Genomic DNA, 15,521 nt, shown 5'->3' with positions numbered 1-15,521 from the left:
CAGACGAAACTTGTGAAAGAGCACATTCTCCCATTGATGTGAAAGCGTTTATTGGCTTTGTGTTTTTGATTCACCTTTATCTTCTTTCTAGAGAAAAAACACGGAAAAATGAGCGATGCTGTCAGAACTTGCTTATGAAACAGAACTGTGTGTTCTGAATGAATAGGTATTACAACAGATTTCATTTTGCCTCATTATGTTCTTTCTGACACACACCCCCCCCCATTTATATCTAGATTAAATTTCTCTATTTGGGCTACTTTACTTTTTACACACCTGTTTTTCTCTGCTTATATTTTTTTTAATTGTCCCTTAATTCCTCTTCATCCAAGGCTTCCTATCACTAAAAGGGGAATAAGAATACTTACTTACCTTTGTAAACTGTTTGAAAAGCAGATGAAGAGTGCTAGGTAACATTATTATTGCTAAGTCACAGCAATTTGCAGTATTTTTTATTAGATGTAAATCAGTAATTTGAGCAAATATTAATGCTTAAGAAATGTTAAATGAAATCTGCAGCAGTTTCCTGGTAATTTGGACCAGTTACGATGGATGTTTTGCTTTATTCAACATTTTATAAAGGGCTCTACTGAACACATTTATTAATTAGGCAATAGTGATTTATCTTCTTTTTTTATATTGAATTAGAAAATTCTTGGGAGCGTGTGGCTTCTACAAAGATGAGGCAAGTCAATTTATTAGCCTGGGATGACAAACTTGGTAAACTCACTGTGTGCACTTCCTTTTACTTTACTGAAAACCAAACATGTCACAGTCCCCTATTTAGATCACAAAAAGTACAAAAGTGAGACAGAGAAAAGGAACAATTGGTAATGGGAAAATGTTTACAAATCTTACTGTAAAATATGATTTGGATCTCTTTGTATTACAGCTTTCATACAGCTGTATTAAGATGTAATAAAGATGGAAATAACTTCTGTTTTGAGAAGGATGCCAGTTCAATAAAAATCTATAGATTACCAGAATTTGCTAGTGTCACGACTTGAGGTCCACTGAGAACTTTCCTCCACTAAGAACCACTATGGAAATGGTCCTGTAAATAACAAAGTCCTGTTGACTGAAAGTAAATAAACCCCACAGGCTTGCTTTCTTGTGACTAATCTACTACTTTGAAGATTTTTCACTGGTCATTTTCCTGCTAACCCCTATAGCAATCTTCCTATCCTTCTTGGTTTGGGTTTTTTTGGGGGTCGTTTCTTTGTTTGGTTTTTTTTGCGGGGGGGTGGGGGTGTGTGTGTTGGGTTTTTTTTTTTTATAATAGAGAAACGTAACCAGAAAGTGATCTTGGAACTGATCATAAGGTGATCTTTTTTTCTTGGCTTGCAGTCACGTGGAGTTAGAACCTTGATCTATGGTGCCCAAGTAACATGTAAATAGCCTCTGGAGCCCTGACCTGTTAGCAAACTATCTGGGTACTTCTGGATTAAAAATTGGTAAAAAAATATTAGTGGAGCAACTTCCGTTTCAGTTTCTCTTCAATGCAGTGACTCACAGAATTTCTGAAGTAAATGGGTGGAATCCATAATCTTTGGTATGAAAACTGTTTCAAACAAGACTAGATAGTTACTGGCAGATTGAAATACATTGCCTTAGGTCAAGTTGTGATATACACGAAATAATCCTGACGTCCGAAGCTCAGTAACTAAGTATCCCTGGGTCCAGAGTAATTAGAAAAATTCACTGGTACTCTCAACAGAATGAGGGACTCAACTGACCGTACAGATTGATGCACTTTTATCATCTGGTTTTCTACAGTATGTTGTATCAGTTTTGTACCATATTTGCAAAGACTGTACAGCATACACTGTGTGTGCCTACACATGCACACAAGTGTGAACTAACAATATATAACCAGCTCCTATAATTGTAATATAATTTCTTTTTCTATACAATATTTTATAAGACTATGTAAACAAAGTTTTTACCCTGGAATGTTTATATGAGAAGGTTTTTTCTTTTAAAAGCCTTGTAACTAACTTTCAGGGAAAATCTGTGTTTACATGGAAATGACACACTGAGGTAATGGGATCTTCTGTACGTTGCAACGACCCCAGTGGGCATGTTAATGCCTATGAAAGATGTCTGAGATGGACAGATCAAAGGGAATACAAGCTAACAACCTGTTCTCACAAAGATCCCAAGTTACAGAAATGCAGGACTGGCATCACCCTGGCAAACGGCAGAGGGATAAGAAATGGCTGGACCTCCATGCCCTAAGAAATAACTGATGCCACAAAAAGGAATAAGAAAAAACAAAATGCTGAAAATGAACTGTAAGTTATCGGTTATCTCCCCATTTTTTTTACCTTGCTTTCTGTTTTCTGGTGGTTATGGGAAATAAGTACTAGGTGTTCCAGCTTTACGACTGAGCAGTATTTTTCTGTAATCATCAGCTGCATCTGAGGAAGTGGAGCTATTTATAAATCACCAGCTATCTCGCGCAGTAAAGCAATCGCATAACTGCAGAGTCATGCACAGCACGGGGAATCAATTTTCTTGGTTTGCAGCGTCATACAAACGGGAAAGGCATACAAACAGCATCCTACAAGTCTCAGTTTCAGACTCTGTCCTTACCCATACCAACATGTTCTCTGAAATTTTCCTATAGTTGCACTAACTTGGTTAAGTCCAGGTTCAGTCTGATTTCTTTTGGTGGTGAGAAAATTTCAGAAAGTCACAAGTACAGCTGTGACAGGCATTTTCCTGACTGACACATCAAGAACCAAACTGGGGACCTCCAGAACAAGAAACGTGACAGTCTTGAGCACTGAACCCTGATAGCTCAAGCTGCCGTGTTACAACTTCTGCTTTTTCTTGATTGGCACATAAATACTTGCTGTGCTTTGTTACACAAATACAACTAAAACCAAAGTTCAAAACAATGCAAACTGAAAGAAATCAAACACCACGTCCTACCACTATATTGTACCTCATTTTCCCAGTAAGCATCTAGGAAGCGATGTACCTGGTTCATTAAATAGACATTAAATAGCCTGATGTTGCATGTAAATCAGCATGCTACAAGAAGAGATACTCAACTAAACATTAACGTGACTCACAGATTAATATGAAAGTTGAGCGCATCCAAATAGAGGTTTTCTTTACAGTGGTGTGCTAAGGGAGCCTGGCATCGTTTATGGAAGGATATCCACATGGCAGGATGTCACTGCATATATACTGACCTCCCGACATAAGTTTATTGACATTTGACATCAATTTTTAGAGTTTTAAATGGCAACACTACAAGAGCAAAGTGATAAATGTTGCTGATCCTCTCAGAATATACAGGCTAATAATTTTCAAGCATATGGCAAATTTTCAACTTTCACTTCTCCCAAATATAGTGCAACACACAGATTTTAAACAAAAAGCAACAGCAGACACGTGGCAAGTAAAATAATCCAAGCTTTTCCTGGGGAAAATAAAATAGAGCAAATGCCATAAGGTCATCTCTGTTACTCTGTGCTATTAGCAGCAGCTCAGATACTATGACACGCAAGCTCCTTGTAAAGATTTGTGGATTTATGCTATTAAGAAGTTGGTTTGCTCCTGCACCCTGATCTCCCAGTTATCCAGTCTGCTTCTGTGTTAGCATGCTCCTGGGTGTCTTTTAGGGGTAAAATGACTACACCTTTAAGAGCATAGTTTGGGGGACTGTTTGCTCAACGGTCAGACAATATGCACATGATTCTGTTAATGTTCTTCCTCTTCCACTAGCCTTGCTAGCAGCCTTCTATGAAGGAGGAGTGTGCTGAAAGGAGGAGTTATATGCCCAAAACCATTTGCCAGGGCACGTGCTATGTGCCTTAGCCTATAACACAGAAATCTGGAGGATACAAAGCAGTACTTCCATAAGTTTGGATACCTGAACAAAACAAACAATACCCCACCCTCACCACCTCAGGGCTGTATGACAAGCTTGGAATCCAGGGTTTTAGTCCCGTTCTTAATACGTGTAGAGACATTCCAACATCGGGGAACTTTAAAGGTCTCCGGCTCATTCATCCCAGTCCACCAACAGGAGATGGCCTGCTAACTCAGTGCTGTGGGTGTCAAGGAGCAGCAAGAGTGGGCTGCTGCACAAGGGAGGACAACCCGGGAACCAAGGGGGACAGCAAGGCAGGCAGGGCCAGCATCCTTACCCACGAAAGCCACAGTCCCGCAGGACCCAAGCCAGAAGCGCAGAGCAGCTCCCCTGGCAGGAACCAGGGTCAGCCAAGAGCCGGGCGTTCGCCAGACGAGTACCCGGCAAGGCAAGCCGGGGTCAGTGAGGCAGCGTCAGGATCAGCAGGGTCCACGGCTGGTGCACCAGGCATCCCTACAGTGCTGCTCGGGCAGGGACCAAGGCTGTCACCCTGAGCTTAAAAGCAGCTCCTGCTGCAGAGCTGTTGGTCCAGCCATCGCTCCAACAGCAGGTTACATATGCAATACTGCTTGAAATTGAAAAAGTTAAAAGCTCCTTGCATAAAAACTAGGTACGTGAACCAATGACTGGCTGTGTACACGTACAGTTTCTAAGCTACGTCAGATTTGTACGATCCATCCAATGCCTGGATGCTGCATCACGTGGCCTGGGAAGCAGGGCAATCGGCCAGCCTGATTTCACAGACGAAAGGTGTGTGAGGGGGGCCTGCTCTCAACCCCTTTTGTTACAACCCCCATCGCTACAAGCCTCCACAGTGTGGCTGGGTGGTTTTCTCTGCTTCAGTGAAGGAGGAAAAATATGGAAAAACAGCCTTGTTGAATGGTTTGCTCCACGTAAGTGGCAGGATGGCTTCTGCATAGTAACCAACTACATCACACTTCGGACACTACCAGCAAAGAGTACATATTTGCATCAAACACAAGCGGTGCAGGTATTTCCCAGTTTGCTTCCATACCAGTTGCTACATACACAAGTCTTCCCATCTTATCTTCTACAAAAATCAAATAGCATCATATTACTTTCAAAACAGTGATGCACATGCCGGGAAAACAAAGTATCTCTCTCACACAGATTTGAAATCAAGAACCATAAATGGCAGACATTTATTCAAATTACTCAGCATCACCCTTCTGAAGTAACAGTAATAACCACTCCCCATCATATTGAGCATGCTACACTTTGAGAAAGGTATCACTTCCCCATTCTACCATTTCACCATATCTCACGATGTATTTAGCAAAACCTATCCAGTCTATGGACAAGCCAAATGGGGCATAGTCACTGCAAGGCTAACACTCTCAGAGGGCTGGGGAGAATTGTGGACATTATCCTTTTCCACACACGAGGAAGCCTCCGTACACAAAGATAGGAGCAGAGTGATTTGGAGAGGCCGGCAGGGCCCCTTTGCGCTATCTGCCCTCATGGATCCTGAAGACTCCAGGTTTCTTTGTAAGACTAAGGCCATAGCAAGACAGATACGGACCAAATCAGCACCAGGCTGACTCCTGGCAAGGGCCACAGAATTTGCGCACTAGTGAGGAACAGCCCAAATTCCAGGCAGTCCCTGAAACAGCAGCATGGGGTTCACAAGTTGCACAACAAGCAGGGACAGCACTTCACTGCTCCATGCAAAAGCGTCTCTTCTCTCCAACGGGGCACCTGAAGGAGCACAAGACTCCCAAACTGCTCCCCACACAGAGCAGCCAGGAAAGCCCTTTTATCACAGTGGTTCTCACGCAATGAACATGAAGGTCAGTTTCTCTTCCACTTGCCTCTGCCCAAGCTTATTAGATCCCTCTTCTGCAATCCCACATACAGGCTGCTGCAGGAATAAATACATAGGGATCACCCTGGGGATAACAGCAGTTTGAATGTTATGTGCTCTGTCAGAAGAGCTACAGAAAAGCCATTGACAAGACAGGTATCGTGGTTCCCTTGTGGCAAAAAACATCTTGTAGTTGTCACGGAGATAAATTGGTAAATTTTGAAGGTGCTGCTCTGGCAGAGACTGGTTCCATTTGGCTTATATTGCTCTGCAGGAAATGTACTTCTGAGAATTTTGCTGAGGTTGGAGACGTTATTAATGAAGATGGGAAAAGGAGAGGCTGGAAAATGTCTTTCAAGCATAATCTTCTAGTATAGATTGACATTAATCCATAAGTGAACCCGGGAAAGAAAGAAATTTTGTTTTCTGACTATCCTAACCATAATTTTTTCTATTAGCAGTAGTCATAAAAAAATTCTGATCCTATTATTATCAGACATTACATCTATAAAATTGCCTATGTCTTTGTACTCTTTTCCAAAGTCTTTTCAGTGTTCTGTAGCTCAAGCATTTTACGCTTCTTCAGCTCATAGTCTTTTGATGTTATATGCAACTTTGAACAAATCTCTTGATATCTCACTGCTTCAGCTTTCCTCATTCCCAAACAGAGAAAAAAAATCCTTGCCTGCTTCTATTAAATGAAAACTGCAAGAGCCATGTAAATGCTACAAAATATTGGTGTCCTCCCCAGGCTCTTTTTTGGAGTAACACTTTGCCACTTACTTCTTGTACTGGGTCTGGTTGGGATGGAGCTAACTTTCTCCACAGCAGCCCATACGGTGCTGTGTTTTAGATCCGTGCCCAAGACAGTGCTGATAACAGACCAGTGTTTTAGCTATTGCCGAACAGAGCTGGCACAGCGTCAAGGCCTTCTCTGCTTCTCACTCTGCACCCCCAAGGAGTGGGCTGGGGGTAGGCAGGAGGTTGGGAGGGGTCACAACCGATACAGCTGACCCAAACTGACCACAGAGATATTCTATGGTACAGAGCATCACGCTCAGCAATAAAACTGGGGGTGGGTGGTGTGTCGAAAGTAGCCATTGCTCAGAGGCTGGCTCGCCATCAGTCTGCTGGTGGGAGGTGGTAAGTGATCGCCTTTGCATCACTTGTTCGGTTTCTTTTCCTTTTTTTCCTCTTCCCTTACTAAACTGTCCTTATCTCAGCCCACATTTGTCTTGCATTTGCCCTTCCGATTCTCTTCTTGTCCTGCTGGGGGGTGGACTGAGTGAGCGGCTGGGTGGGGGCTTACCTGCCAGCTGGGGTCAACCCACCACACTCCTCTAGGGGCTCTGAAAATCAATAATGCCCAAAGCATAGTTTTCTCAACTGCTAATCAATCATTTGGCTACTCTCATTATCACGCAAGTGAACTCCTTCACTCCACTTCCTTTAAGTTTACAAGAAACCTATAATTTTGCCTACAGGAAAGAACCATGAACCAAGAGTCGGATTCATTATCTGGCAAATTCATAGCTTTTCTTTCATTCTGAGACACTTCCTGGATGGCTTACAGGAAATAAAGAGACAGGGGAGATTATGTTTCATTTTTTAAAGCTGTTGGGTCAGCTAATGGCCATCGTTTCAGAAATCAGATAAAAAGAACTACTACAAGAAGTTGTTTTATCTGTAAGTCACAGTAGTGATGGTGCAAAGGTGATGGTCTACAGATAGAATAGAAGCAAAGTTTGTAGCGAGAGACAGATTAACTAATCTGGGGAAGTAGAGATGGTCTCAAAAGGTCTTTGTTGTTTTCCAGCTGTATCAGAGGATCTAACACCACCACTCTCTCCCTCCAAGCCACACCTCTCTTGTAACATCATCTTTAAGTTTGTTAAAAAGGTGTAATTTCAGTAAATATAAGATTATGACGATATTTCAACCAACCCTTAGAGAAACAGGAATATTTCCTAAGTTGGTTACATGAAAACCATGACTTTGGTGGAAATCCTTAAAATTCAAAAGCAGTGTTTCTGAAACTAGCCCTTTTAAAGGTGTCTGTGTATCTGCACACACTTGAAGTGGAATGTCACAATTATACTAAATATGACTTGCTTAAGACTAGCTCCCAAAGAAGCCAGTATGTAGAGTACTCCAGTGTAGAGATCGTTAAGTATTTTGTTTATGCAAGGCCTAACACAATTAACTTTCTCACAGCTGGCTTCTAAGCATTTCAGTCATAGACAGATAAGTGTATCAATAAAAAAAGTCATAATGGGTCAGACACTGATGTCATTCTGTTAACCGGTTTTAAGTCAACACTTTGAGATTTTGTCTAAAAATTAAGTAAGGATAAGTGAAAACTGAGTATGATCTTCATTCCATGGACCAAATACTTAATATTCTGCAGCCTTTTTGCCTTTAAACCATCTACAATAAGTCACTATTATCATTAGTGCAAGTTTCAAATGGCAAAGCAAACTAAGATGTGACAAGACTTACTCAAAGTAAACTCAAGGGAAGAGACACTAGAAATCAACCAGTTCTCAAATTATATTCTCAAACTCGCTCCATTAGATGGTGGCCTCTTTATTTGTTCAATTAAATATATTAGTAGTTCTCATCAGAAACTTCAATGAAAACCATACGTATAGGATTCCCTGTGGTCCTTCCTCTACAGATTAGGGCAAAAAGATAGTGTAATAATTTTGCCAAACAAACAGCCATCTGCCCTAAAATGCACATTAACCCAGCAACAATCATAACATGTTGCATAAATATAATATAATTAAATGGAGAAAGCATTTCATTTAGACCCAAAAAGATTTATTCCTGTTGAAACAGGCATATTTCACTGTACCACAAGTGTAAGTTCCTGTGCCACTTGGTGATATCTTAGGCAAATTTAGCCATGAAAAATAGCTGCAGTGGCTTTTTTTCAAGAGTTATCACTTTTAAGAAATATGTTATTTTTTCTTATTGTTTCCTGATTTAATCTTCTATAATCCACACATCTGCATGTCCACATTAAACTGGTATCGTGGTTTAACCCCAGCCAGTAACTAAGCACCACGCAGCCACGCACTCACTTCCCCCTCACCCAGTGGGACGGGGGAGAGAATCGGAAGGGAAAAAGTAAAACTCGTGGGTTGAGATAAGAACGGTTTAATAGAACAGAAAGGAAGAAACTAATAATTATAATAGTAACAATAATAAAATGACAATACTAATAAAAGGATTGGAATATACAAAACAAGTGATGCACAATGCAGTTGCTCACCACTCGCTGACCAATGCCCAGTTAGTTCCCGAGCAGCCATCCCCCCAGCCAACCCCCCCCAGTTTATATACTGGGCATGACATCACATGGTATGGAATACCCCTTTGGCCAGTTGGGGTCAGCTGCCCTGGCTGTGTCCCCTCCCAACTTCTTGTGCCCCTCCAGCCTTCTCGCTGGCTGGGCATCAGAAGCTGAAAAATCCTTGACTTAGTATAAACACTACTTAGCAACAACTGAAAACATCAGTGTGTTATCAACATTCTTCTCATACTAAATCCAAAACACAGCACTATACCAGCTACTAGAAAGAAAATTAACTCTATTCTAGCCTAAACTGGGACAACTGGTTTATTGCTCTAAGGCTGAACAGATACTGGCATGCAGACTCCTCAGAAACACTATTTTCTCATGTTCCATGAGTCCTGTTTGAGAGCAGAAAGTGTCAAAATGCTTGTCTACTTCAAGTGTGATGGACAACTCGTCTACCATTAAGAATATACTTACTCTTGCTTATAACAAAAATACATTCAAACAAGTGCTGAAGTTTTCAGCAGTTTGTATCTATATGGCATTATTTCTTCATTTCAGTCTACAAAAGACTACATCAATTACTTGAATTTAAAACTCTGCGGAAAACGGCTTTTCCATGTCCTGCCAGGATGATTGATGGATTTTCTGCTTTATAGTGGAGCTCCAGAGGAACATTACCATGCTGTTTCTTGTCTCTCAACCGGACACTAATCAGAATTTTGGTAAATTGTGTTATTTATGTGGAAATGGCATGGTGTGTGGGAGGGGAGTGAATGGCGTGGCAAGGACACTTCTACTTCCACTTTCTTGTTCTATTTACTTAATTCCTTCCAGCCCTTCTTCAACATTCTAGTTCTGAAAACTATTTCACCATCTAGTACCAAGGACATGTTAAGAAGCCTCCAATATTTCTTTTTTTCCTGATTTATATAGAGAATTTCTGCTCAACTACAATTTCTTTTGAGCTTCCCGATAGTCTTAGGAAATTACCTTTCCCAATCATCCTTTTAAAACAAATATTTAAAATAAAACATTTAAATCAAACATTTCTCTAATCAAACTCTAGAGGTCTGTTTGCTCTCTAGGTCAGAAAAGCTAAAGATCAGAAACACGTAAACTGATTTTGTTCTAGTTAGAATGAGTGGTCTGGATCACAGACACCATGAAGCCTGCATTAGGAAGCTTCATTACACAACATTAATGTATAAAACAAACCCACAAAGAACTAGGGTTTCACCTGCAACCTTTTGTTTCCAGTTTTGCAACTGAATGCCTGGCATTTAGTCAGACTTAATAATTTTATTCTCCCCCCCCCCCCAAAATTTAGCTTTAAAACTGCCTGGCCTTTAGGGAAAGGTGAATAACAGAAACCAGAAAACTCGCAGCACTCTATATTAAGCAAAGCAGAAAATTCAATCTGTATATACAGAATCCCCAAAGAATCTGTAATATGGATCATGTTAAGAATATCAGAGCTGGGGAGTGTTTCCTGCAACCCAAAAAAGGTTTCTCTGGAGTATTTCAAAGCATCAGTTTTTAGGAAGAAATGTCCTATGACAAATACAAGGCAGCGTATCCTGCACTGCCCACCAGGAATAAATAGACATGGGCAAACCCCTAAGTTTTTTCAACTACAAGCTCAAAGAAGTAATTTGCTTTTTTCAGTAGGAGTGGTAGCTGTAGTGGTCTAAGCCTGTGAGTATGCAAACTGTCTCCAGTTGTCGATAACTTGTGTTCAACAAACAGGGAGCTTTTTTGCATTCCTGTAAATAAAATTATAGCTCAAAAATCAGTTATGTTGTGATAGAGCTTCCTAAAGGACCAAGCATACTGCTTGAACTTCTCAGATCAAAAGACAGCATCAACAACAGAAATAAATTCCAGTTTGTAAGGAGAGACCCAGTGAACTCATACTACTGTGCCACAGGCAAACAGAGGAGAAACTGCAAGAAGTAAAAATATCCAGAAGAAACTAAAGCCGGGCCTGAAATAGCTAAACACTTGGGGGGGAATATCCAACACAGGACCAGTAAGCCTGCACAGAAAGGTGAACTGCAGCAAAGATTTAAAGCATTAAAGAGTAACAAGGCATAACAGAAGCCTGGTTGCCTGGATACAGACCTGAATTGATCACAAGGCTTGTGAGAAAGACCTACAAGTGTATATCCTGCTTATCTGCCAACACCTATAAAGATGAGACTGAACCATCTTAGTCCAGATAAATGTGAAAGAAACACTTCTTAGGGAAAAGCAACAGCACTGCTTTGGATCTGACTGATGTCATGGCTTTTCATTCTGGTTATTTCAGCCTTGCTGTGATTCCGAACACAGGTCCTGGGACTCTGCCCTAAGCATCAAAACACTTCTGGTTTTGACATCCTCCCAAGTTCAAACCGTGCAAAAAAACACATGGGAAAAAGCTTACATTAGAAATAAATAAAAATAATTCTGTTTCTCCTAACTACACTAAATATTTTCATGTGTATAAACGGAAAACAAGACTGAAAGAGGAATGTTGTGACCCAAATCACAGTCCCAGTGGAGAGAGATGGCTACATACGTATGTCATAGCAATGAGTTCACCCAGTTTTGGGAATCCTGAATGCCCTCGAGCCAACCTCTCCATAAGTTTGCCATTCCAACTGTAAAATACGTAGAACATTAAATTATCAGAACATCCAGTATAGTAATGTATATAAAGGATGTTTACTTCTTCCCATGTAAGAAGTGTAAACATGGCTGCAGCTTATAATTACTGTTAAACTATGAGTCACAGAAGCATAGACGTTCTACTTGCTCAGCAGGAGTATTAGATTCTCGGATGCACGCAGAGCTCTAAGGCAGGCAGCTTTTGTAGCAGTAGCATCATATCAGATGATTTCACTGGGGAAAATAAACCTCTATGGGTTTTTATTCCCTTTTGCACTGCACAATCAACAGCAAAGGAAATGTGAACTGCTATTGATTTTTTCAGCCTACAGCAGCAAGAGGATCACTTACTAATTTCTAATCAGCTCTGCTTAGGTAAATCAGCTCAAGGCAACAGAACATATCGTAATTGTCATGACTTACCCTCCAGGACAATTAGTAGTGACTTAAGACAATGGAGAAAAACACAGCTTGATTGGCTGAACAGTGTCTGGAGTTCACAAATAAAAATACAGTTTCTTGCAAATTGAGCATACGTCACTATTTGGAAAACAACAGAACCTGCACCAATATGTTTTATAGTCTTGTCCACACAGAATTACACTTTCAAATACAGAGACTCGTTCTTGTATTATTTGCACTGATATTAAAGAGATATAATTACTATATTCAGAGGAATTATTCTTACCAAATCTACAAATAACTCGTTTTAAAATTAATTTTTAAATATATCTACGTCTGTGCACACTTAATCTAATCTAACTATACTCTCCACCTTTCCTTCTTCCTGGTTTCCTAAGATCTGCTTCATCTCCTTTTTGTTTCTAGGTAGTACCTAATCACTTCTGTTCATACACTGTGTGACACTTCTTATGCGTTATAACAGTTGGTTGTGATGTGCATAGAATTACTTATCCAAAATAACTTTGTTAAGGTTTCTTTAACAAAATTTAATTTAAGGTTAAATTTTTCTCTAGTGGCTTTAATATCCTGTTACATCCTGTACTGAGAAAGAGTTAATGAACTTCACCTTATATTTCAAGTTGAGACCAGTAAGGTATGGAAAATAAAATTTTTTCCTTTATATAAAGTAGTGCACAGCATGCTTGTTGGTCATGCGATTATTCGCTGACCAGAATTACTGTATTTAATAAGACTTAATTTGATTGTCTAAAACCAAAAAAGGACAACTATGCCACTCCACAGACCAGCTGCTTTATCAGCACATCTGATGAACAGCACATGAGAGGCAATCCTGGAAAAGCCAGGTACACTATGAAACACATCTTAAGATGTGACTCATTCTTTGGCACCAGCTTCTCTTACTGAATTCCCAGGAATGCCTCCGTATTTCAGAATTGACAAAAAGAAACAGTCATCTAAGGGCATTCCCAAGAACATACGGGATCAATTTCTTACTCATGACTTACGCAGGTCAAATTTCCCTTAAGTCGGTGGTGTTTTCCTTGGGGGAGTGCTGTCTTTATCCAAAGCACTATTAATACCAAATGTTCAGTAATCAGATGCAATGCTTGATTTTAATATACTGATATAAGAGTATAAATATAAGTGTATTATAAAGTATTCTGTTTGATAGCTAACTAAATTCCCTGACGTTTGGTCTAAGGACATCACTGCGCCATCTGCAGACATGGGATTTCTGAGTTTCCTTGCAGTTTGAACTGGCAGGAAACCAAACAGATTTCTCCATTACTAGGGCTTCATCATACATTTCTACAAAATATTTTGACAGTCATCAAAAGCAATCTTGCTCTGAATTTTTCAATTAGCTCTGACTGTAGCACAATGATGTTGAAAATATATAATGAAGCCTATGTAGTTTTTTCCCCTTTTCCTACTAGCATATATGAAAACCATAAAGTGCAGGTATTTTAAAGCAGGAACTTTACTTTCTTCACAGCAAAACCAGTGTCTTAAAGTTGTAGGATATAACACTGTACAAGTAAAAAACCAAAAACTGTATTCCCTCAACCTCCACACAGATTTTTCACTGTCCTTAATCATGGGGTATTTACATTATTTATAAGATGAAATAGCAAATACACCACAGACCTGTACCTTAGGCAAGTGTTTTACCCTCTTCTGTCACACAGGATCTGCCATGCACATAAAATTCAGTTATATTTTTTGAAACAGCTAAGCCAACAGACCATTTTGAATGTATTGCTCCTAATCTTTTGGATAACCCTTTCTAGCATAATTGAGGTGACAAAACAATGACTTTCCACCTTGAAAAAGCTGAATTGAATCGCAGGATAATTCCCATTGTAAGGGACCTCAGGAGGTCTCTAGCCCAAACTCCTGCTCAGAGCACTTCCAATGTTTGACTGCCCTTCCAGTGAAAGAGTTTTCCTTATATTTGATTGCAACCTCTTGTTTCAACTTACACCCACTGCCTTCATGAAAGGCTGAAACGTTATACCTTGCATTTCATACACACCAGTATCACGTGGCTTCTGATCCGTCACCAGTGGCACTGAGCGTCTCGACTTTGAAGTTCAGTATCCTCTCCTTTCATCATGTTCTGATTCCTGTAAATTCTTCCACGCAAATTCTTTATTGCTGTATCTTTTCACCCTGACACCTACGAGTAGCTAAGGTGCCAACACAGGGGGCTGCTCTCCATCACACTGACCAAAGTCTTCTCTTTTTTCCCCCTCTACCACTTGCATGTGGTGATTTTCACTTGCTCTGTAATTGGACAGCGTTTTGGTCCAGAAACGCCTTCTATGATTGTGCTGAACCGAGTGTAATAAGGCTGTGTGCACATATAGAGCTCCGTGTGTTATACGTTATTATGCACATGCATACATATACGCACAATAAACATTATTACAAATAATAACAAAGTGTAACCTAGGCTTTATTTTTGTACCAGTTTACAGCTTTCCCCCCCCAAGCCGTTCCACCAGTATGATGACACGGACAAAACTAAACCAATCCAACAACCACATCAGTCCAGTTTACCATCCTCCCCTCCCGCTGCGAGGAATACCGCACCAGGGTAACCTCTCCAACGGCCGTGCCCTCCGTTATGGGGTTCCATCGCTATGCTGCCAATAACGAAGTTATCCACCCCAGGGACGGCCGACCGGCACCTCTTTGTTGGGTGGGCGTCAGACAGCTGGGTTTTACTCCCACCCACTCCACAATCCCGAGGGTACACACACCAGCTGATGACGGCAAGTTTGACGACCGGAGGATTTCTGGTCTCTTCGAGGCCTTTCCTAAGCCAAGCTTCTCCTCAAAACCTGCAAAGCTGTGCAGCCTCGGAGGAGCGCTGCGCTGCTTCGCCTGGGTCCAAACCCTCCCCGTTGCTACCGATGCCGCTCCAACACGCTACACAGGACTTCCCGGGCGTTTCGCCACCGTTTGCGGGGGCAAAGCCAGGGCAAAGCCAGGGCAGAGACCCGGCTGCCGCCCCGGGGTGAAGGTCGGGGCGCGGCGGCGGGCTGCAGGCCGCCCCCGCCAGCCCAGACCCGCGGCGCATGCGCCGGCCCGGCCACCGCCGCGGCCTCTCTAGAGGGGTGAGGGGGGACGAGCGGCCCGGCCGCGGGGGTCGCCGCCAGCGGGGAAAGCCCCCTTCCGAGCCGGGAAATTCCCGCCGCGGCTCCTGCCGGGACGCCGCGCTACGGGGCTTTAGCAACGCGGGGCCAGCGCCGTCCTCCGGCCCCTCGAAGGACCCTCGCTCCCCCCCCCCCCCCGCCCCTCAGCGGCCCCTCCTGCAGCAGTTTCCCCCCCTCGTTCCCCTCACCCACCACCCCCTCGTTCAGCCCGGACTTCCCCCGTCCCCTCAGCAAGCCTCCCGCTCCCCCCCCGGCCCCCTCGCTCGC

At 41.8% G+C, this 15,521-nt stretch overlaps 1 protein-coding gene across 1 annotated transcript in view; it reads right to left on the bottom strand.

Annotated features, from left to right (window-relative positions):
* Positions 1-15,400, bottom strand: part of SH3BP2 (SH3 domain binding protein 2) — a 93,611-nt gene extending 78,211 nt beyond the window's left edge. The window contains exon 1 of the mRNA XM_030018600.1: positions 14,111-15,400. The gene's annotated coding sequence lies outside the window, so the exon portion shown is untranslated. The remainder of the gene's footprint in view (positions 1-14,110) is intronic.
* Between the last annotated feature and the right edge of the window lie 121 nt (positions 15,401-15,521).

This window comes from Aquila chrysaetos, chromosome 1 (genome assembly GCF_900496995.4).
Source record: "Aquila chrysaetos chrysaetos chromosome 1, bAquChr1.4, whole genome shotgun sequence".
NCBI classification, from domain to species: domain Eukaryota; kingdom Metazoa; phylum Chordata; class Aves; order Accipitriformes; family Accipitridae; genus Aquila; species Aquila chrysaetos.
This window is presented reverse-complemented; position numbering and strand designations above follow the sequence as displayed.